The following is a 24922-nucleotide window of genomic DNA, read 5'->3' as shown; positions in this document are numbered from 1 at the left end:
AAAATGGGGTGAAAATAAGCAGTACCCAGATAGAATACATCCTGCAAAGACTATGGAAAGTGTGTTGAGAGACAGCTGAGGCCGCTCCTCATATGCTTTCCCACTTTCCTATATGGTAACCATATTATGCAACTGTCAGATTGCAGGTGCACACATTCCTCTAAGCTTTTGCTATTTCCCCTGCTTACGTACCTTCTCTCTCGCAGATCACTCATTCTTCACTCCAGAGTCAACTGTTATTCACCCTGAGAACGTTTCAGTGAATATTGCACTCACCATTCCATGCCTGAGATGATTAATTGACTCCTTCATGCTTTCATGATTTTTTGCATCTTTATCACATTGTTTGTTAGAGTGGTTCACTGTATCTTACCCTTCTTGTATTTTGTAAGTTATTTGAAAACGTGAGCTTGCCTTTTCCCTTTGGCACAAGTTTTCCTTTTTTGGATGAACATGGGAAGCTATTTAATCATCCAGCTAGACACATAGTGACATACATCTCAAGTGGCCAGATGTGACAGTTCTTAAGAGCGTCAAGAAGACATGAAGATAATGCGGGTCAGGTCTTTTTGTGTGAACTCAGATTACCAGAAGTTGCCTCTTTAAGCATGTCTGAATGTTGTCCCTTGCCCAGAAGCATATTAGAAATGCCAGAACTCACAATTTATTTTATAGTTGCATTTCTCAAATCCTTTTTTATGAAATCTTAATTTACATTCTTTCTTTTCTTTTTCCTTGTTTCTTTCCAAAGGGAGTGGGAAGAGGGAGAGGGGAGAAGTTAGGTTGATGAGATGTGAAAATAAATGGCAGATGGCTTGTGAGAGATTTGGAAGGAAGGAAGATAAGTAGGTAGATAGGTTAGATATAAATTTTACATGATGTGGTTTAAAAATACCTGAATAAATTGTTTGATATCTCTCTTTCAAGGGATGGAGACTTACTTTCTCCACTTTGGTATGGATTATACTTCATGATTCAATTTTGCCCAATAGATTAGATCTAAATGACACTGTTCTGTTTGGATAAAAGGCACTGAGCCAGCCATGGGGGCAAATACCCATAATCCAAGCTCCTTAGGATACTGAGGCAGAAGAATCACAAGTTCAAAGCCAGTCTGCACAACTTAGAGCAGCTTGTCACAAAATAAAACAATAAAAATATCTAGGGATATAGCTAAATAGTAAAGCTCTCTGGGTTCAATTCACAGCACAGGAAAAAAAAAAAAAAAAAAAAAAAAAAAAAACCCTAAGCCTTCCTCCTCACTTACTCTCTCTTGAATCTTTCATTCAAGATGAAAATTAATTTCATGGAATTAGCTTTCATGGCATGCCATAGGACCCTCAATCTCCCCATGGGAATTGAAATTTCTTGCCAGCATTTCATGCAAGTGAATTTTCTTGCAAATGAACCATGCAGGTAGCTTCCTGATTTAAAACATACAAAAGACCTTGGCTCAAAATACCCAGTCTTGGCTCAAAATACCCAGTTAAGCTTCTCTTGAATTCTTGATCTAATCTACAGAAGCTGTGAGATAAATATATATTGTGGTAAGCCACTATGTTTGGGTAATTTATATGAAGCAATAGATGCTATGGGCAATGAGAAATACATAGGGGGATGAGAAGAGAAGTTGAAATATTGAAAAATAGAAGAAGCTTGCACATACAGAGATATGTTCTTATAGCAGTCTATAAATTCATAAATACATGTAATAATAGAAACATAGTTGTTATTTTATATATTAATTTTACCACAAGTGGCCTAATTGATAATTATTAATTTCAAACCAAACTGTAAACTTTTCTTTTTCTTACCTATGCCATATTTTCTGCACTAGTCACAATAATCACACAATATAAAGAAGCAAAATAAATCAAGGAATGGTTATTAGTTCAATGTGATTTCCTTACTCTAAATATTTGCTTCAAATTTTTAAATTTCAAAAATTAACATTTCAAATTTATAGCAAAGGTATATGTCACAACTTTAGTCCACTTTTTATAGTACAATGATTGCAGATTTTCTTGATGGAAATGCTAAGAACTCTAAGGCAACACAGTTAGTGTGTGAATAGTATGTGAATTACCTACCCTCTTTCTCTTATACTATCCCTATAGAAGAGTTGTGTTAAAGAATGGTGAAATATAGAGAGATATTGGATATTATTGTGACTATTAAAAACAAGAAAAAAAATTTTCAAATTAAATCTTCAAAATAAATTTAAAAGTTTAAATAAATTTTATTCTGGAACATCTGTGTTTCATGATTTTTGGTGATGAATATCTATCCATTTCTAAAATTGTTACTATGAAAGTGACATATAGCTAACCTATAATTACTGTTTCTATCCTCAGATGAACTATTTATTGAATGCAGTGTGTCAACATATAATCATATTTTCTGTCTTAACCAGTTCCTGTTTTAGGTCGATTTACCTTGCCATGTAATTACTGTTGTGAAATTATAGAAGAATGAAAAATACATGTTCATTTCTATTCACAGTAGCTCTACTTCCATTGTCCAGTACATACTACCATATTGTAGAATTTGGTCATACACTGTGGGAATCAATTCACTAACCTAGAAAAAAAAATCTACGACTGCTTTTACCACTGGAAAGAGGACAGTGACTGGTCTTCTGTCTTTCCTTGCATCCTTCTTGCCTTCCTTCCATTCCTGTCTACTTCTTTCTTTCTTTCCTCATACCCATCTCTTTTTTCCTTCCCTGCCTGCTTTTAATATAAGGGTTCGAACTGACTTTAAATGCACACACACACACACACACACACACACACATACACACACACACACACACACACACACACCCATAAAGGCAGTTGGAATTCTTCCCCGAGGTGAAAAATGACACTATTATTTCCATTTTATATGTATACATTCTCAGGAAGAGTCTAACCGATTTTTTTTGGTTCATATGACTAGTTGTTCATTGAACTTTTTTTAAAATACAGTCTAATATAGAAAAGTAACCAGAAGTTTGATTTCTGACTTTTCCTTCTGTCCATTGACTGTATAAGTTGTTCATATTATTTCAACATTTAAAGAATTTCATTTTCATTATCATTAGACAATTGAGTAACTGCACTTCTTTTCCCCTTGCAATCTTTTGGTGTTCTGATAAATGTTCCTTGGCTCTCAAGACAAAATTGTCATGCTCTGGAGGACTTGCTCCATTATTAATAGAATTCAGGAAGATTTATGACTTCCTTCATTTACCGGTGTGCTTTGCTCCCAAATTAGGAACATAAGACTGGATGAAATTTCATTATATCTTAAATAATAGCATTTAGCCTACTAGGGAAAATTTGGCGGGTGCAAAATAAATGTCCAGGTATCTGCTGGGTTGATTGACTGACTATATTGGTTATAAAAATATCTTGAAGCTCATGTTATGCCAATTTCTGAGCAGACTTTTATTATTTCCTGATTCTGTGGTCCCATATCCAATTATGTTGTAAAGAATAGTATAATAGCTCATTGATAAACCATTGTTACCTAAATGGTAAATCAAAAAAGATGTTGATTTTTTCTCTTTCCACAATCGATTCATCATCAATAGATCTGTATTCCAGTCTGTTCCACTTGGATTCTACAAGAGAATTAAGTTTTACAGAAAATAAATTAATTGTTTAATTTTTCTTAAACATAGGCTATAACTAATATAATTCTTGATGGATGTGAATGAAGTTAATATATTACATACACTATTTTGGAGTACCAGAGGTTAATTTTCATAGAGGACAGTTTTTCAAGAAATGCATCACCCTCAAGATACTGAAACAGTACCCACATCCCCCTTTACCAAATCAAGTCAAATAATTGGAGCTCCTTATTACAAACTGCGTCTTCAGTTCAATGATAAACAGATTTCCACATATTTGAGATTTGAATGTTTCTTACAGGAAATCTGTACATTCAGTATTTTTTTTGTCTCAGTACATTTTTACCAAATTGATGACTGAGCTTATAGTGATTGGTTTATTAGAATCAAGAAAATTGAATCTCTTCTTTAGCAATCAACACTGCTTAGTAATTTACACTTGTTTTTCTTTAGGACTAAAGTATAGGGTCTACAAAAAGAAAGATGTTTCTGAAGAAAAATATTATAACAATTGCTAAAATATAATTTATTTTTTCTTGTATAAAATTTGTGAAGTCTGTGACTTCTTATACTATACTAGATTGCAGTAAAATGGCATCTGACTTAATACCACAAAATACATTTAACTATTTTAAGAGTAGTGGATGAATATAGCAAGGTATTCCACCAACTGGTCTGTGGTCTGGCATTTGAATGATTTCAGGAATCACTGTTCTATGGCCCTCTTTTGTGCTGGTTGACAATGTGCCGTAATAGGTTCAGATAGACTAATTTGTGCCTAAGTGATAGCTAATATATCTTCCTCCTAGGTAGTATTTAACTTGATTAAAATGGACAGGTCAACATAAGGCATTTCAAGTGGGAATTTCAAGCACCATTGAAAGCTAATTGGGCAAGACAAAGCTTCTAAAGAAGAAAGTACATGGGGAGTCGCCAACATTCTAAACTGATGTTATGAAAAATTTGTATTTGCTTCAGATCTGATGCAGGCACTTTTGTCCTGCTGAGTGATGCTGCCTAGAGAGTCGCTTCCTCAGCCTGTAGTTTCTCCCATTCCTCATTAGCAAATTGGAAAAAAATTTCCAGTTGGCACCTCACATAATGTGATCATGTGCACCATGTGTTTCTAACGTTTGCCGTCGATAGAGTGTTTAAAACAAAGCATGTGAAAATATAATAAGTCTTTTCCTTTCTAACATTTTTCCTATAAAAGAAAAATAAGTAAGCAAACCAATTACAAATATACATAACAAAGGGTCATAAGTTTGATGATTGATTACAGAGACCCTGCTGTTATTAATGTGTATTAGTGAAGAAATAAGACAGAATAGCTTAAAAATCTGAGTGTGAATGACTTCTCAGAAGGCATTCAAAGTCATATTTTAAAATAATGTTACAAAATATCCCTACCCTATGTACTATAATAACAGAGGGCCAGTTTGTAATTGCTGAACTTTGCCTTAATTTTGAGTATGTTTTAAATTATTTTAAAACTCATCTCGTGGAATTGTGAGAACATATATGAGTAACTATGTAATAAATTCCCTTTCTGTTCTCGTTATGTTTATGACAATTTTGATCATAAATTTGTCTCTCTAGCTATCCTAATATGATCACAATTTCTTATTATTTATGAGATATGTCCTCCAATAGTACAGAACTAAATTAAACTTAAGTGCATGGTTCATCTGTTCTCTCTCCAGGGGAAAGGATTAAATGTGCTGTGGTTTATTTTTCTTTTTGATTATATGTTATTAGAGAACGTTAAGTGCTCTCTTATCTAACACACATAAAATAGGATTATTCTTAACAAGGTAACTTCTACCAATGAATTAGATTATCTTTGCCTTAAAGCTACCCAAATATGTCCTTTAAAGAAAAAGAAAACTATTATAGAAAAATGGTTATAAAGATTACAGAAGATACCAACATAAAAATAGTTACCTAGGAAAGGTTTTCAAAAAAGAAATAAAAATTATGAGTAACAATATAGTTGCTGGACATTTTAAGTAATGAAGCAATATTCTTTATCAAGCAATAAAAAATTAAGCTATTCTTGCATTCATACACTTTTACCATATTCTTTACCACTTGAGAAATTATATTTGCTAAACTAGTAAACTGTTAAAGTAAACAATGAAATAATCTTTTCATGCATCCAAGTTTTGTTTTCTTTTTCTTCCTTTCCCACTCTCCTCTCCTTTCTTTCCCTATTTCTGAAGGGACATCATTATCCTCCACTGGCAAGGTCTAACCTTTTCATTTTCTCCCCCCATATGTGTTGCTGCTTACCAATTTTCAAGTCATCAGAAGCACTGACACAGTTTGGCTCCAAAATGATCAACCTCACCTTAGCAATAACCATTGGTGAACTGATTTTTTTTCTGCTTGTGTTCTTGATTAGTGGGATGTTTTTCCCCTTTTCTCCTGTACTTATTGCTCAATAATTAGAAAGCGAAAGCTCAATAATTAGAAGCTACTCAGCTTTTCCTAATTCTTTTGCACAATGCTTGATCAGTATTAGTGTTACTCTTCTCATCACTATCACACTTGGCTCCTGCTCTCTTATACTCCTTCATTCTTAATGTGGGCGAGGGTATCTAATGTTTCCTACTACATTAGATCAAGCAACGTGAACAGAAGCTAGTTTGTTTTAGCATACCTATCCACGCATAGACCAATTCCTCCTTTACATGGTAAGTCATCAATAACTCTTATTTGTTCTACTCTAAATGTTTGTATACCCCAAGTTGATATGTTGATTCTTAATTATTACCATTATAGTATTAGGAAATGGGTCCTTCGGATGTGATTAGGTCATGAAAGTAGAGCCCTCATGAATAAGATTAGTGGTGTTATAACTCTGCAGGGTTGACTCACCCCTTCTGCCATGTAGGGACACAAGAAAGTATCTACCATTTATGAGCAAATAGGCCTCATTGCTAGACTCCATATTTGTCAGCAACTTGATTTTGGACTTTTTGGTCACTATGCCTACGAGAAATAAGTATTTGTTCTTATAAACCACCCAGTTGTGGTATTTTGTTATAGCATCCTTCACGAAGATATTAAAATATCAAGCAGTATTTAGAAAACTAAGTGCTTCTATACCAGAAATCTATTCCGTTAAAACACCTACTGTTTGGCTTTGATACTGGGTTTTCAGGCTTTGAAATTGGCTTTGATATTGGTGTTTATTCTAATTGGTATTTGGCCTAGAATTCCAAGACAGGGTTAATAATGATTATAAGTGCAGGTTTTGACATTGAACATCACTAAGTTATGGAATACAAAAAATTTTAAAATGCAGAGTAATTATAAATTACAAGACTCTTGTATGATGCTGGAAAATAAAAATAAGAATATAAAGAGTTTTCCAATAAAAAGCATAGATCAGAAGCAATTTTCAAAATATGGGTTGGGCTAAAAATATCACAAAAATTCATATCTTCATTATGATTTTAGTTTTCCTTTGTCTTTCTTATTTTTGCTTTTTTAAGCACTACACTAAACTAGATATGTTGTTATTAGTTTTGCTTTTCTTAAAGACTATGAAATAGGCCTACTCATATGATACTAGGCAGATAAAGCATATGAAACTGAGAAATCAAGAAAACTGAAGTTGCACAGCTAATTCATGGTAAAGCGAGGATATCTTACTTAAGTCTCATGCCCAAACTCAACTTTCTAGACCCTCATAAACTTGCTTCAGAAAATCTAGGCCAATTTCCCATAAGAAAGGTGTTTTCTGTGTCTCCATTTTTTATCTGACAGCTAGGTGAGCTTTGTGGATGAACAGAAAATGGAATGTTGATCACTTGACATGCTTTCTCCTCAGCATCCTCCTCTGAAGCATTCTGGTGGGAAAATATTGGCTTTAAATATTGTAGTAGAATGAGTCATCTGGAGTATAACCTTCTTACCATGATAATTGTTGAAGTTGTCCTTATTTCATTGTGCAACACATTTCACACCTTTATTTTCCTAGTTTAGATATGACATAAAGAGATTAATGAGGCAGGATGTGTCTAAGGAAGGATCAACATGCATGAAATGTGTATTATGCTTTTAGAATGAAAGAAACCTCTTAGTTCATGTGACTCAGGGTGATAGGGTCTCTGGATCTACATGTTGTAAAGAGAGGTATTATTCCCCAAAATGTATGTCCTCACTTATTTACTTGGAAAATAACTTCTGGATATGTCTGTATATGCATGAATGTGTGGATGCATGCACATATATCATTATCCTTTGGTATCCAGGGGTATTTAGTTCTAGGACTCCTGTGGAAAACATAACACACTGATGCTCACAGCCCTTATATAAAATGGCATGATATTCATATATAACCAAAATACATCCTCTCATATATTTTAAGTTATCTGAGGACTACTTGTAATACCCAATGCATTGCAAATACTATGTAAATGTTTGTTATTTGTAAATATTGTTTGTCAATATTTGTATTATTTGGGGAACAATGAAAAGAAAAATGTCTGTGCATGTTAAATACACAAGATCATTCTACACAGTCCATGGAGGACTTGAGTTGAACAAAGCTCAGAGTGCTGTAGACTGAGCTTCTATGAGATGGACAGAGGATCCACAGGGTAAGCCTATACATCACTTCATTTGTGTGGATTTAGTGCACTACTCAGTGCATGCCAGATTCAAGCTTGTAATTTGGAACTTTTTGAATGTTTTTCTTAATATTTTTGATCCATGGAGCAAAACCCATGAATATGGATGGCAAAGTCTATATAAGACTTTGTGTAATGTATATGCATATATTTGTTGCATGAATATCTCTGGTATAGGCTTAGATATTCCTTAACTACTCTATATCAGGATGATTAATCCTAAGAGGATCATGGTGCTAGACTCCCTCAACAATTTCCTTTGTCTATAATATAGCTTCATTGAAATGTTTTCCTTCATAGGCACCTGTTATTACCAAGATAGTACACATAAAATCATTTTGGCAACTGCCTCCTTCATATAAATAAACAACTCTGACTATGTCCACCTTTAAAGCCAAATATTCAATAATTTAGTAAAGACTGATTAAGGTAGGCTGAGATGGTGGCAGACATTTTATTTTCAAGTACTAAAATACCATAGAATTTGCTGTATAAATGTCTAGTCCTCATTGCATATAGAGATCAATTATTTTTTGGGATAGTGTAAAGATGAATAATGAACTGCTCATATTTTCTTGCAAACAGTGAATTGTTGTACACCCTTGATTATTAAAGGGTCTATAACATTTGAAGTCTGGGGTAGAGTTCAATTATTGATTACATAAAGTCCCACTTCTACAACCACATGAATTTTAAAGTATGCCACAGATCAAAATGATGGAACCAGAAACTCACATAAAGTCCAGTGTGAAGGACAATTTACAAAATGTTTCAAATATATTATAGTTGCTCAGACTAGGAATTAAACTACTACCTTATTAATGGAATTCTAGGGCAACAAGAGTCATTTCTATGTGTTGGAACCACCTGTTATCAGCATCCAGAGGAGGCCTGAGGACATTCTATAGATACTGGAAGTTCAGCTTTAGAAAACATTACTGAAATAGTTGTGACTTATAATAGTGTGTACTCAGTAGCACTGGAAAAGTAAGAATCCTCTGTTCTTTCCTAAGAGCACAGGGACAGCTTTGAAGAAGTCATTATGAGCTCTGTTCTTTGACTTTTCTAATTAGACCTGCAAACACTCATCTTTTTAATCAAGCTGCTAAAGTGGATGAATGTCTGAAGTGTCTTAGGGTGCCCAGTTGTGATAAGCTCTTCATCACTGTGACCAAAGTACCCGATGTGTTGGTCAGCGTTTCATTACTGCCACCAAAATACCTAGCAAGAACATCCTAGAGTAGTAGAAGTTTATTTTTGGCTCACAGTATCAGAGTTTCAGTCCTTGGTAAGCTAACTCCTTTGATCTGGGCCTGAAGTGAGGCAGAATATCATGGACAAAGGACAAGGCAGAGGAGGGCTTCTCAACTCATGGCAGCCAGGAAGCAGAGAGAAAGAAGGCAGGGACAAGAATAATCCTAACTGCAAACCACCAGTGACTACTTCCTCCAGCCACACCCACCAACCTGCAGTTACCAACCAGTATTTTATTTAAATTAATAACACATCAAATGGATCAATCCACTGGTGAAATTAAAACTTTCATAATCCATTTTTTTTAATCTTTGAATATCAGCATATTGTCTAACACATGAGATTTTGTGTTGGTATTCCAGATTCAAATCATAACACCAGTCCTGGGAGACATTACTATGAACTTCCTTTATACAGGAGGAGATACATGTACTATTCTAGTCTCCTGATGAACATGTGGAAAAATAAAAACCTCATCTCTGGAATTGCCATCAAACTGCAGATGCATTGGTTTGTAAAATAAAGTGATGGATTGAGTTAGAATAGTACCAAATTTTTCTGAAGGTTAGAAATAAAAGTCAATCAATAGAACACTCACACAATAGACAGCAGACCATCAGTTAAGTGGAGAATGGGAGTAAATCACGTGATTGTATTCCTTATTCTGGTCGGCAGGTGGAGCTTTTGGATACTTTGAAGCCAGATAGTTTGCACTATGGAGTCTTTCTGGTTATAATTACAGCAGTGTGCTTGTCATCAGAGACCATAGGAGTATAAGAAATCTACCAGTGCATTGTATACTTTTGCCAGAAAAAAATTTGTACTAAACAGGAAATTAAGAATTGAGATACCGGGGTCATAAGAAAACGAGCACAGAATGTCAGATTTACATGAGGCAGCTGTATTTACACAGGTATGGGGGTTGAAGGGACCTACCTATGTAAACTTGCATCTATTGGAGGAAATGTTAGATAAATGCTTCAAATCCTTTTCGTGGTTTTAGTTTCTTGTTAGTTTCTTGACACTTGAAGGGGTCTAAAAGGACTAATAGATGAAAGTTTAAAAGGCCAAGTTCATGACAAATTTTCACATATATATATAATGCATATATATATAATTATATTGAAAAGCAATTTGGGTAGAGTTAAACATTATTTGCAAGTTACAGAATGTGCATTTTTGCTTTCAGTATTCTATTTTAAAATGTGTCTATTTGACATTCATTTTAAATATTTTCCTCACTTGTATTTAGGTACCAGCTAACTCATAAAATATTAAGGTATAAAATATTTTCAGAATTCATATAACCAGAGGTTGTGTGAGTTGTGAAGTATTTGATTTAAAAGGACTAGTAATTATGTGAAGGTGTTAGTTTTGTTTTTAAACCTATCAGAGAATTCACTTACTCAGTAATGATCAACTTTTCTTGCATTCAGTCAATTAATTTACACTCAGATTATTTGTTTTGAGAAACCCTTTCAAAAATGTAAGTAAAATAATTACCCACTTCTTCCTGGGGATGAAATTGAGGAGTGGAATTACAAATATACATTTAGGAAATTTAGACTTCATTATGTAGATTTTTTAAGTGTATTAAACTTCATTATGTAAGAAGTATAATGGAAGCTCCCAGTATTCCAGGTTCTGAGAAAGACAGTATTTTCTACAAGAACAGTAGACAAACATTCAAACACACACATTCTCTCTTACACATATACACATATGCAGATGAGAGAAAGAGAAAGATAAACTGAAAGGATGACAAATAATTCTGGAAGATGAAAGCAAAAGTAGAGTACAGGGAGAGAATGTTGGAGTAGAAGCCATGAGGTTTCTAATATATAAAGTACAACTTTCTTTGGGGAAAAAGCAATGCTTACACATGACAGAATTTAAAGCACACAGAGGACTTTAATATTTAATTTTTGTGCTTATTGCCATACAGGTTTGGGCATACATGAATCACTTTTTATACTACCATTATTGTTCTTAGAATCAATTTAGAAATCTGTTCATTCCAAGTGTACATATAATATTATACTAGGCATAGATTAGTTCATAATTTTCTTCAAATGAGTACAAATCAGTAATGTTGCTTTTGTCCATAAGAGTAAAACTTTAAATTTTGTACTACATTTCTTACCCTTCACCAAGGTAACAGAATATCATGGAATTGATCTCTTGGGGTTTTGGTAATATTTATGAACTATCAACAAATTCTGCAGCTTGATGCACAACTGTGTCAAGCTGGAAATCTTAAACTTGTCAATCAACATTACTGAATGCAGGTGAACTAATTTTAATTGCAATACTTTTTTAATACTTGGATTCAATACTTGGATTCAATAAAGAATTCCACAGTTTATTTGGAAAGGTAAACCATAGATATAGTTGTAATTGATAATCCCAACTCAGTACTGTACAAATAAGGAACAGTTCTCTTAACATAAGCAAACGACAACAAGCAAGAAGAGAATATGAAATGTGTTTGTGAGCTCCTCTTGAGCTAAATGAGAAAGAGGTTACCATTTCAGCAGCTGATATTTATTGAGTAGTTACAATGTACTAGATACTAAGTAAATGCTTTATACTAACTTTGCAAATATAATGGAGCTAATGTTATTATATGCACATTATATAAAATAAAATACCAAAGACAGAACCTTGTTTGTTGCGGTTTATACAGTTAACTCAATAGCTTTCAAACAGACTCTTAGCTTAATACACTTTCCCAAGATAATCTTTGTGTGTCTGGAAAAGGGGCAATATCTGCTTCTATAAGTCTAAGGCTATGGGAGAACCCATAGGTACATGTGCATCCTCTGGGCTTTGGTTCAGCTGCAGGTTTTTGTTTTGGATTTTTTTCTTTTGTTTCATTTTGTTGGCTCCTGTGGGTTTCCTAACTTTCTGAACTAAAGACATTACAGAAATTGCTGGTGAATATATAGTTTGTGCCCATTCTTTGTCCAGGGACAAGGAGCGCTCTTAAGCATACTCTGCCCCTACTCAGTTCTTTTTGGGGCTGATGACTTCTCACAGTTAAGCTACATTTTCTATTCTACTTCTGGCTAGTAGGTGCCTTAAGGCCACTCACTTATCTCTCATCAGGGAACTCCCCACAGTAAACCTCGCAAATGAAGTAATTTTCCCTACATGCGACATGTTTGGTCTTTGGGACATTGCATCTTCCATATCACAGATGCATCAAGGATGACAAAATGACACGATGCCGGTTCTTATTTGCACCAACTGTGTCACAGTGAATATTTTCTTTGCTGCTTCAGGTTGATACTGGATCACCACGGATGTGATTGCTTCACCCTGTTCTCTCTCACACATGTGCACAGGCACACAATGCCCTCACACATCACCCAAAAATTTCACTTTTGCAGCTTTCTCAATCTGAGGAAACTTCTAATTTTCAATTACTTTCGCAAAAGATGGGGAGACAGTACAATACAAGACCAGCTCCTGGCAATTCATAACTTTCTTCAGTTCACTCTTCTTCCTGTGATTAATTCAAATTTGGAAGGAATCCCCTCTAGTCACGTTTTTCCATTCTGAGAAGGAACCTTAATGGGTCTTTCTCTAAAATTCCTGAGAAGTATTAACAAAATAGCACCAAGTGTTTTGAAGATTCAAAGTCAGGTCAGCTGGACTTCTTTAAGCACACTTCACTGAGGCTTTCACAGAAAGATGAACATTCTGGACTCAGTTCCCTTCTGTAACCTAAGTTACCAGTCTGAGATCCATCAGCTCCTTTCACCTATGACCATCTAAAATTCCAAGGTGACTAAAATGCTTTTGTTGAAAAACAAAGACAAAAATAATTTCTGTATTGTTTAATCATCCAGGTTTATTTGTCCTTTCAAAAGTTCTCTAGCTTTCCCTCCATACTTCTATGAAACCATTTGAATAAATCCTTTGGAAGATTTTTTGGTCTCTTTTGTAATATTTTACCTTGCTAGTAAACATAAATGTCTCTGGTGATAAGATAAAGTTCTCCTGCAACTGAGTTGGAGGCCTTAAAAACAGAAATACTGCCTGATTCTTAAATATATAAATGATTTATGAAAAGTAAAACATTTTCAGACTGGTGAAATATTTCTCCAGTGTAAACACAACAGTACACTTATCTAGGGGCTTTAGAACATCTCCTTATTGATTCCATGTGTGGTTATTAAATGACTCAATTAATGAGTATATAGTTACATATATTTGATGATAAATGCCAATTTTATTATATTAATTAGTTACCTGTGCAATGGATAACATTATGAAACATGCTTTGTAATGTTCTTTTCAAAATATTTATTTTGAAGGATCATATTCCTACAGAAATGTTTTGGAACCTATAGTGTAAAATGTTCATTAGGTTGTAGTAATTTTATGATATACACTGTCATATATGGTTTACAATGTCAGAGGACATTGGTATACATTCATAATAAGGGTGGCTTCTTTTATTGATTTCTCTTTTTAGTGCTTCTTATTGCAAATACATTCGTTGCTAAAACCAAAGAGGATGTTTTACATTTTTTAAACTTGTCTGTTGAAGTAACATATTCTTTACTCTGATGGACTTCACAGTCTCTGGTCATGTATATCAAAGCATTCTGAAAGCAGTGTGAGAGTTCAGTAGCTAGTTCTGTAATACCATGCAGCAGGGTAAGGGAGGTGACATGTTCTGACTGAGTACTGTGTAACAGATGTTTGATTTCTGATTTGTCAGGCTTATAACTAAGGTTCATACTGATCTTAATCTGGAGAGAAATTTCACATGTGACTTTAAATGGAGCACTTACATAGGCATCCAGAGACTTGAGAATTGGGCTAGTGCAAACGCTCTTCCATAATTTAATTTATTACCACACAGTCTGAGCAGTGATGAAAAATTTTTACACAATGCCCTACGCCAACTTCATCAAGGCGGCTAATAACTTACATGTCTAAGTGGCGCCTGTTGAAATAAACTTGGATTGAGTGTAGAACTTGGACTATCTGCCTCCTCAAGATTTGTTTTAGTTTTAATTAAATGTCACATTCAAAATAAGTGATGAGTGACCTATTTCTGATGTCCTAATGGACTCAGGGCCTCGCTAGCATGTCAGCACAGATTGTTCCACTCATCCCTCCAACAACACTCCACAGCCTGCTCAGCATGAAAGTATCATTTCTACTTTTATTTACATTAATATCAAAATATGGGACAGATGGTCTTAATTCTACCTGCTTTATAAACAGTAATATATCACATGAAATAATTTTGCCCTAAAAATGAAGTTTTCCTTTATTGTTCTGCAGTGAATTTTATTGCTCTGCAATGAGCTGTGTGTACATTCTCCTCTTAAATTTACTTAATTCTATTAAATTAAAAAAGTGGATTTTAGAAAAAGACATTCTATTAGTTTCAAAACAAAAACATGTTCCAGTCAGCATAGACTTCATTTCACAAATACCTCCTCTTTAGTGTGATACTTTAATTACTTAGAAAGTCCAGGTATTTACAGGCACAACATATGGGGGATTCTCAATAAATGTGTACTGGATTGATTATGCTGGAGGCTGTGGTTCAATGACTGATGACAGGTAATGACCCTTCACTATTTAGCCTGACATTGTTGTCTTCTCAAACTTGTCATTTCTTGGCATTCCCTTACAGATTTTCTCATCTTTATTTTAGTTCTTTCTTTCCTTTGGTTAAACCTATTTACCCATTCTTTTCACTTACATGACCTCTTTGAACATCAATTAATTCCTGATTACCAATCATTTAGATGACATTTTCGTATGTGACATATATGTCAAAATGGAAACATATATACAAATACACACAGGCATTACCAAAGAATCAAACAATTCTCACAATATTTGTAGGTTACATGAGGAAATATATAATAAACAAAATAAAAATAAATTCAAATTTAATTTTTATTGATTTGAATTTTTTTAATTTCAAGATTTATGGATAGGATTAGAGTTTGTTGTTTTCCTTTTATTATAGCATCAATTCATTTCTACACAAATATTTAGAATGGATTTTCCTCCATAAAATGTGCTAAATGAATAAACTAAAGTAAACTAAAGTAAATAAAGCATAGTCTCTATTCTCTAAGTATTTGGAGTCCAGCAAAGAAATATATGGTGAAGGAAAGTATGTGTTAAGTGCTATTGAAGACTAGCATTTAAACTAAAACACCCTTCTTTCAATCAGGTTTTACTTAAATACTACTTTGTAAATTTGCATAAGAGAATGTATGCCTTTAAGATAAAATACACATATGAATGTATTTGCCTATTAAAATTATAAAATTCTTATTAGCATACATTTGTGCAGTGTGTTAAATGATATAAAAAAGTAGTACTGCAGGATTTTAGATTCTATAACAGTTATATCTTTAGTGAGAAGAAGCAAGGAGTTCAGATGAATACGGTATATAATGTAAAAAGCAAGAAATAAGGAAGTGGGAGTATTTCCAGAATTTTCTGATAGGTTAACTATTGTGTATATTGTATTTTGATTTGGTAGAAAATAAGGTCTCATGAAATCAGATCATGGTTGAATTGTTAACAATCTTATGTGTCAAATGTGAAGGAGGTTGGGCTTTATCTACATACAATGGGTAATATTTTTGTACTAGAGATTGATAAACAGATTAGACCACTACACTCCAACCAGATGCTGATTATATTCCATTGTGCCTATGTCCAAGTGGAGGAAGTTGTTAAACTGTGGATTGTGATTCTGTCAGTTAGAACTGAGATTTGAGAATCTGTCATGAAAAGCAGCTCCTTGTTGAGATTAATGGCATTGGATTGGGGACCACTTTCCGAGTAGCAATCTTTAGAGCAATCTTTAGCGCCAAGAAGCTACTTAAAAAAGGAGAATGCTACTTGCTACCTCAGATATATTGGATCTGATTTCCAGAAATGGGACCAGATCAAAGAGAAATACAAACTGGGTATAGATACACAATACAAATAAACACATATATACCAGAAAAAATACAAATGAGTATTCATATATGTGCACACATGATTATACACTCAAACACATGCATACAAAATTTCCCTAGATGTTTCTGATAAACCCAATGCACACCATTTGTTGGACCAGGCTAGCAACGGTGAGCAATAAAACTAAGGCAGTGTAGGTGAAAATGGGCTTTTGTGAAAGACATTTAAAGGGAGAATAGGTGGGAGTCAATGAGCGTTTAATTTGAGAAAAGGGAAGGAGAGATAATCTTGGCTATTCCTTAGGTTTTATGGCGAAAGAGACTTGGTGGGGCAATAAAAGCATCACCTAACAGAGAGAACACATAGTGATATAAGAGGGTCTACAGGTGTAGCCAAGTGGTAGGGCTCCTGACTAGTATATACAAGGAACCGAGTTCAGCTGCTAGCATTGAAAAAAAAATGAATTTTGATATGATTGCTCTAAAACTATCATATTTTCTGAGTCAAGTTGTATATTTCATGTGAGCAAATATGTTTCACAACTTCCCAATTGATAGTATGATCCCTCTCTTTCTCTTTCTCTCTCCGTAGTTACAATATAGAAATGGAGATAGTGAACACCTGTCAGCTTTTGAATGCTTCAATGAGAGAAATTACACTGGACACATTTATACATGAGAAACACTTAGTAAAGTGGTGAAAGACACAAAAATTGGGTGCAAGTATCTGAGTTCAAGTCTGGTTTTGCCATGTGTTGCCTGAGTGGCCATTAGCAAGTCACACCACCATCCTTTGTCTCATCTTTCTCACCTCAAATTTAAGGATGACCATTAATAGGAATAATGAAAACAACAAATGAGTTGCAATAGGTATGCTGCTTTAAAGAGTTTCTAGCACATAAAAAAATGTAATGTATTTGCAGAAGAAGGTACCTAGAACTCCAGGAAAAGAAATAAACAGGTTGCTAAAAACACACATGTAAAGGATATGTCAAAGAAGAGGTGTAACCCAAATCACCTCTATAGGAACACTCATGAAAGCAAAGCAAAGAATAAATGCACTTGTGTCAAAGAAGGGAATGATTAAAGAACAAAGCAGGTCAGGCACAGTGGTGCACATCTGTGTTCTCGGCTACTCAGGAGGCTAAGTCAGGAGGATGACAGTTTTGAGGCCAGCCTGGATAACTTAGCATGCCTCTGTCTCAATAGAAGGGCTGGGGATGTAGCTCAGTGATAGAGGACCCCTGTGTTCAGTTCAGTTGTCAGTACTGCAACATATAAAAGAAGGAAGTAGGTAATAGCTCATATGTTATTAAATTGAATAAAAATTAAAGATGAAAGTTATTATAGATTAAAATTAGAAGATTTTGGTTTAAGAATGCTAAGCTTCTTAGTAGAATGCAGAGAAGAGAATTAAGAATTAATGGATACCTGGGGATGTAGCTCAGTTGGCAAAGTGCCTAGCATGTGCAAGGCCCTGAGTTCAATTTTCAGTACCACCAAAAAGGAAAAGAAAAAAGAAAAACAAACAATATGATCAATGGAGGCCTACAGCTTTTATATTTTTAAGATAATAATATGATGAACATGAGTAAAAAGTGCCATATCAATTTGAGATAAAAACAAAGAAAGGATTGTTTCTCCTGATATTATTTGTTTACTTATTTTTGTTTTAATTATTTGCCTCTTATTATTATGTACTGCTTAGGATGAAACTGACTAAACAGTGTTTATAGCATTACAGGAATGATCAACAGAAACTAGAATTAAGAAAGAGACCAATTTGTCTTAAAGTAATTCAGATTATCTATCAACTGAGACATTTATTTTCCTAACTTTGGATGAGTCCAAAGAACTTGGTAGGTAAAAGGCATGAAGATAGAAAAGAATTACACTAAAATGCTTTGCTTTGTTTTGGCAAAATTAGATGTAACAACTGAAAATAATTTTAAGAAAGTGTTTAAGTCAATAGTTTTCTCAAAATGGGTCATGAGTGTTTCTCCCTTAAATGCTCCAAATGTACTGAATTTTCATGAAAATTGGGGCATCTAATAACCCACATGATCTACTGTAATACATTGCCAAGAACATTAAATAATAAATGACAGAGGATGACTAAAAATATGCATCATTCTGTGAGAATAAATACAAAAAATTTAACAATGTTTTCAATGAAAAAATCATGTTTATTTGGTACAATCAATAATTTTTGAGGATTTCTTAGATGCAATATTTTTGGAAAATTTCTATAATTACTAATAAACATCTTGATCTTCTAGCTTTCTTGATGTGGAGGTCTAGGGCAAAAAGGTATTTGCCTGCAAAATGTTACAAGTCATTGTAGCAAGACAAACTGTACCCTAAAGTTATCTCTGTGTCTGTTGAATTCTAAGTGAATTCAAGTCTGTTTTGTGTCAGGAAGGTAGAAGACTGATTAAGATGTCAGTTTTTATATCTCTGCAGGTGAAAAACTGACCATTTTAAATGCCACTGCTAAATATGTCAAATTGTACAGGGTTCTTGGTCTCCTGATGAAATTTAGAAATGCCAATGACTTAATTATGTTTTATTCCTGGAAATTAAGAAATTGTCCTTATAGCTACCATTTTGTCTAAATGCCTACTTAAATTATAAATACGAAATATTTTTAAACAAGTTATTAGTATAATACTGCCTCTGTTCCATTTTGAGGAATGATTTTCATTATGAAATAAACTTTTGCTTCATATTTCCCTCAACATTGACTGAATCGAATTGTCCAAGATTCTGTCTTCCATTGTTCTGTCACATATAAACATTTGTACTTAAATTCTTTCTTCTGTTGGTGACCCTGGTTTCACAGAAGTAGAAGATCATAACATCCTTAATTTCCTCTTTATTATTAAGCTAAGTCATTCCAAACATAACTTATTTTGAATTGTTACATCCATTCCTACTTCTCCATATTTTTTGCCCCCAGTCAATACCAGTCAACCCAGCTATTGATCACAACATACCCCACAGTGCTGATTATCATTTATCAGTCATCCTACCCTTAGACCAATATTTACTAAATGCCAGTTTTTCTATTTATAAATCATTAGTGGACAAAAATTTAAATCCAAACATTTTACAATAACTTTTGATATCCTCCATAATCTTTTCCAATCTATTTCTCAAATAATATCTCAGTAATAGTGTATATGAGATAAATTTCATTTCTATTATTCCACTAATGTCCTCAAAAACTGAATGGCCCTCAAAAATTTCTTCCTTACTTGATGTGAAATGTAGTCACTCTTTCTGTCCTTTATAATATCTACCACATTTTCTTGGCCTTTTTTAAGTTTTATGGCCCTCTGCAAAGACATCTTGATCACAAATCTCATAGTGATCACTCTTTGTACATACCACCTTATTTCTCATAAATTTGTGTACTTTATTTTTCTCACAAATAAACTGGAAATCAATTGACATTGGGAATTGTTACTTTTTTTTCCATATCATACCATCTAGAAGAGTTATTTTTTAAGATACATGTTGTCCATAAACACTTAATCATAGTCATATGCCCAAGATTACTTTTAAGATTGTTATTATATGCATTTCTTTGAGAATCATTCACAGAGCACTTTTCAGTCTTTGGGATTAAATCTCTATCTTATGGTAAATACATATTTTCTTATGTGAAAATATTTACTAATATTTATGATTTCTTACCCCAACTCTGATAAAAAAATGACATTGATTTATGTTGAATGAAATCATTTAAAAAAATTTTTTTATTTGTTCTTCTTAGATATACATGACAGTAGAGTGTACTTTGACATATTATACATATATGTAGTGTAACTTCTTCTAATTATGGTCTCCTTCTAGTGGTTATACATGATGTGGTCTTACCCTGGTCATGTATTGAGAGTCTCACTAAGTTGTTGATGCTAGCCTTGAACTTTCTATCCTCTTGCCTCCTCAGTAGCTGGGATTATAGGCAGGCATACACCACCACTCCTACCTATTTTTTAAACTGGGGTCGTCGCTGGCTCTTTGCGGTTCCAAAATCCATGGATATTTGTCACCGCCTGCAGCAACAACTTGCACGGGTCTTATGGGTGGTGGAGTGGAAACTGAGGCACTTCTATCTTTCTCTTTAGTGCACTGCTTTCTTGCTTGTTTACTTATAGAGGAAATGAGGTTTACTTGCTTTGAGAGGAGAGAGAGAGAGAGACTTTGCTTAAGAGAGAAACTTGCTATGCCTTAAAGTCCTGCATCCTGTGAACTAAGGGTACGTCCACCCAAGGTGCCCTAGTGATGCATCTCAGTTCTTCGTTCCCGATCTGCCTTCCGCCGGTGCCCCTACTCGCTGCTGTGTTCTTTCTTCTGGCTTTTTTGCTAATGGCTGCTGTGGCGTGTCTTCTGCTACTGCTTTTCTTCTGCTAATGGCTGCTGTCTGTGTTTTTCCCTCTGGCTGCTTCTAATGGCTTCTGTGGCGTGTCTTCTTCTGCTGTTTTTCTGCTGCTTCTATCTCGGTCCGCCTACACTTATATCACCTCCAAGAGGCGGAGAGCAGGGCCACGCCTCTTACGCAAAGATTAGGCGAGATGCTGGAGCAGGCAATTAGTGCTCGAGAACACATGCACATACATTGTGTGCGTGGACGAGAAAATCATCTGAGTGTGCTTATGTCAATTAACCTCCTCGCTGCCAATGTGATCAGGCACCATCCCGGTGCCGCCAACATGGCACAGCCCCCAACAGGGGTCACAAGAGCCAAGCTATGGAAACAACCTAGGTGTCCTTCAAAAGATGAATGGATAAAGAAAATGTGATATATATACATAGTGAAATATTACTCAGCCATAAGGAAGGATTAATGTGATCATTTAATCATTCATGGTAATTACATGCTGCTAATTCATGTACTACTACACCCTTCATACTTTTCTTCAAAGGTATCATATCTATGTCAAAATTAGGAAATTTACAATCAGTATACAAGGTTTTATTTTCAAACCATAATTTGTTCTAAATTAAGTAAAGACCATATAATTTTATCTCCTTTCACTTCTTCTTACCTAACTTGTAGTGCTAAAAATAGAGAAGACATAAACCAGATAGATGTCAAATGTCTCATGTCTTTCTAGCTTTTTCCAATCACAGCTTTTTGACTTGGTAAATGATTTAGTTTTGTTCTGACATTTGGGTCCAAAACTAGTCATTTGGAATCAGACACAGGTCAAGACTAATCACAAGAAATTCTGGAAGTTAAATCATTAGAATAATGATGAAGGCATGACTTCTTACTTTAAAACTCTAGGTTTTAAATAAGATCCACATGTTTAATATATTTGCAGAGGTCAAGTAGAACAAATTTGGCCTTCAGGAAATATAGTAAAGTAGAAAATTGTTTCTTTTTCTTTATATAGTTTTAACATACATAGTAATAAAATACAACAATGTATTCAGTTATATAATGTCCATAAAAATATGGTCTTGATTAATGGGTAAATTGATAATTTGTACTGAGTGAAAAATTAGCCAAATTTTTAATATAAATTAGCTAATTATTTCATGCTCAATTTGATTTTAGTACAATGAATGTATGTCATTTATTGCACCCATCAACAAATCAATATTAAAATTGTCTAGAACTTTATTTGACTTTTAAAGGGCTTATATCTTTCAAGTTCTGTCTTTTTAAATAAATCTTCCATGGAAAACCAAATTTAACCTAAAGGTCAGAGATAGGAATTGTTTAAGTAATAATTGGCAGATGTTGCTTGTTTTCTAATAACCTTAAATTCATTAAAGGCATTGAAGTCACTGACACTGTTCTACACCTAGCATACATTAAGCTACTAGTATGTATTTGTCCAGTATTCTGTCATCTCTGTATTATATTTAGAAGAAATAAAAGTGTGATTGATGAGCCCTGGCATCCACACTTTATATTTAAATAAGGTAGAGAAGGGAATATAATTATCAAGAATGTCTCATTGTTTAGGAAACATTAGTACTGATCACAGATATTTGTTGCTGAGTCTATCAGAAGCTGTTTTATAATGATACGATGGTTTAGTTTTATTTTGAAGGTAGGAAATAGCTAGCCACGTGGACACATGAAAAAGGGAGACAAAGGCAAGAAAAACAGTTTGAGCAAATGCAAAGTGATAGGACCTGTGAGTCAGAGCAGAGAGGGTGAGAACCCTTCCTAGTGTCAATAGCTGCAGAAAAAAAATGGAAAGAAGCAATTGGAAATAAACTTGAAAAGGTAAGTTTTTACCAATTAAAATTTGAATAATAATTGATTCATTGGATGAAATAAATCCACTTTTGAAGATTTTTCAGTAAGAGAGCCCCACCAGAGACTGCATTCTTGTTTAGCTTCTTTTCTTGGGTTTTCTGGCACTAAAAATAGTTTTAGATATAAGAGCATGTATCAACCAGGGACCTTTTTATAGAGAAAGGAGATTTAGATAAAAGTCAGAAAAAATATGGTGACTGGTGAAATATTTTTTAACTGGTGAAATATTTTTGCACCAAGAATTCTCTCAGCTCTGAGAAATTATGAATTAAATTAGAACTCCAGGTGGAGAGGAGAGAAGAAAGCCAATTTACCTCAGCCTAAATTTCCCAGAAAGGTTTCTGGACAAGGGAAAGGAATTTAACAACTGAAGTTGAAGTGTGTGAGGAAACATTTTATATTATTTTAGGAAACATCTTGACCTAAAACAAGATACAAGCCAGGCCTTTCTTGAAAAGTATTTTGTACTTTTCGCATATTTTCTTTAAAATTAAATCTATTTTAACTGATATATGAAAACAAAATTATATGTATTTGTGGTATGCCATGTGATGTTTCAATGCATGTATACATTGTGTAATATTTAGATTACATTTAACTTTCCTGTAGTCTCAAACACTCATCATTTCTTTATGATGAGAATATTTAAAGTACCTTCTTGCTGTTATTATGTTTTTGATTCTGTGTTTGTTTCTTTAAACATTTTCAACATAGTTATATTAGATTCCTAGTCTAAATTTTCTATTCTTTGAAATTTCAATGGGTCTGTTTCACCCATTCCTAGTTTCAGTGTACTCTTGCTCACAGTGCCTTATTTGGCCATTTGTGTTTCACATCAGAATGTGAGTTTAGAGGGAACCTTGTTTATAAAATTATTGTGCAACATAGATTGATAATGTGATTCTCTTCAGATGGATTTATTTCTGCCACATTGCTTTGAGCCTCACCAGAGACTGCATTCTTGTTTAGCTTCCTTGCTTGAGGTTTTCTGGAGAACATGTTTATAATTAAAATCCTAAACCAGGAGAGTGATACCATTTACAGGTGTCAAGTTCTGCTTCCTCAGGTGTTGAAGTATAACCTCAGAGAAGCACGCCAAGGCAAGCATATTAAGCAGGTTTCATTTAAAGGTAATAATACAGACTTCTCCAGGGAGGAAGAAAGGGGCCATGGCTGATGTTCTAGAGTCCCAAGAAGTGAGCATGCCCTACATCTTTTATAGGTTAAGGTCTCTCTTGTTCTCAGTTCTCTCCCCTCTTATCTCTCCTTCCTACCTACGTGACTAGGCCCGGTTTTGTAGGTGAGGTGCATAATGTGAAAAGTGGATGTGCAGGGGGAGGGCCAAAGTAATTCAGCCAGGTAAGGGACCAGGGGGCATTACTTAGCAGCTCACTGTCAATTTACCTTGATAAGTGCAGGTAAATTTGGTAACAATGGGCTCCGGAGATCCTTGACATTCCATTCTCCCAGGGGCAGTCTACAACTCCAGAGGCAGATGGCTTTCATGGCCTCTGTGTCCTCAATTTGACCCGATCCCCTATTTCTACACTAACTGCCTGTCCCCAATCCTGGCTTCCATAAGACAGAACTGTGACTAATCTAAGGGGCAATGGCTTCCTCTGACCCAGGCCAGGGGAGACAAGTCTCCTTGTCATGGTTCTTAGTCAGCAGTGATTGATTCTCTTCTCTCTGAATACTGGGTAAATTTTATCACAGCTCAGTATCATCTGTTTTTCTGAAGCACCTCATTGTACTGGACGAACCTGGGTTCTATATCTTTGCAGTCTGTGTTGAGCTTAATAAGCTTTTGGTTATTTGATTTGCTGATTCACAGCATAGGCTTATACTCTAGTTTCATATTTTCCTCCATTTATCCTCTGCACATCCATTGCCTTACTAAAAGCTCCTTTCTTTCTGAGAAAAAGGAATGGAGAGGCCGAGTCTGGAGAGTGAACACACTTCTTGTTCTGTGGTATCATTAGCAATGATATCAATTTGTATGAGAACAGAATTTTGATTATTGTCTAAAACTCTAGAATATCCAGTTATCTTACATTTGGCAACATTTGATTGTGCTGAGTATCCTCTCTGATTTATTTCTGTTGTCCTGGTTCCTATTCATCTTGTGACTACAGATGCTCATCCACATTTCCTAGATCAGTGCTCCCTT

At 34.4% G+C, this 24922-nt stretch overlaps 1 protein-coding gene across 2 annotated transcripts in view; it reads left to right on the top strand.

Annotated features, from left to right (window-relative positions):
• Positions 1-24922, top strand: part of NCAM2 (neural cell adhesion molecule 2) — a 506280-nt gene that overhangs the window by 228153 nt on the left and 253205 nt on the right. The gene's annotated exons all lie outside the window — the stretch shown is intronic.

Source organism: Sciurus vulgaris (genome assembly GCF_902686455.1).
Source record: "Sciurus vulgaris genome assembly, chromosome: 10".
Lineage (NCBI taxonomy): Eukaryota > Metazoa > Chordata > Mammalia > Rodentia > Sciuridae > Sciurus > Sciurus vulgaris.
Note: the sequence above shows the minus strand (reverse complement) of the source record. Positions and strands in the feature narration are given on the sequence as shown.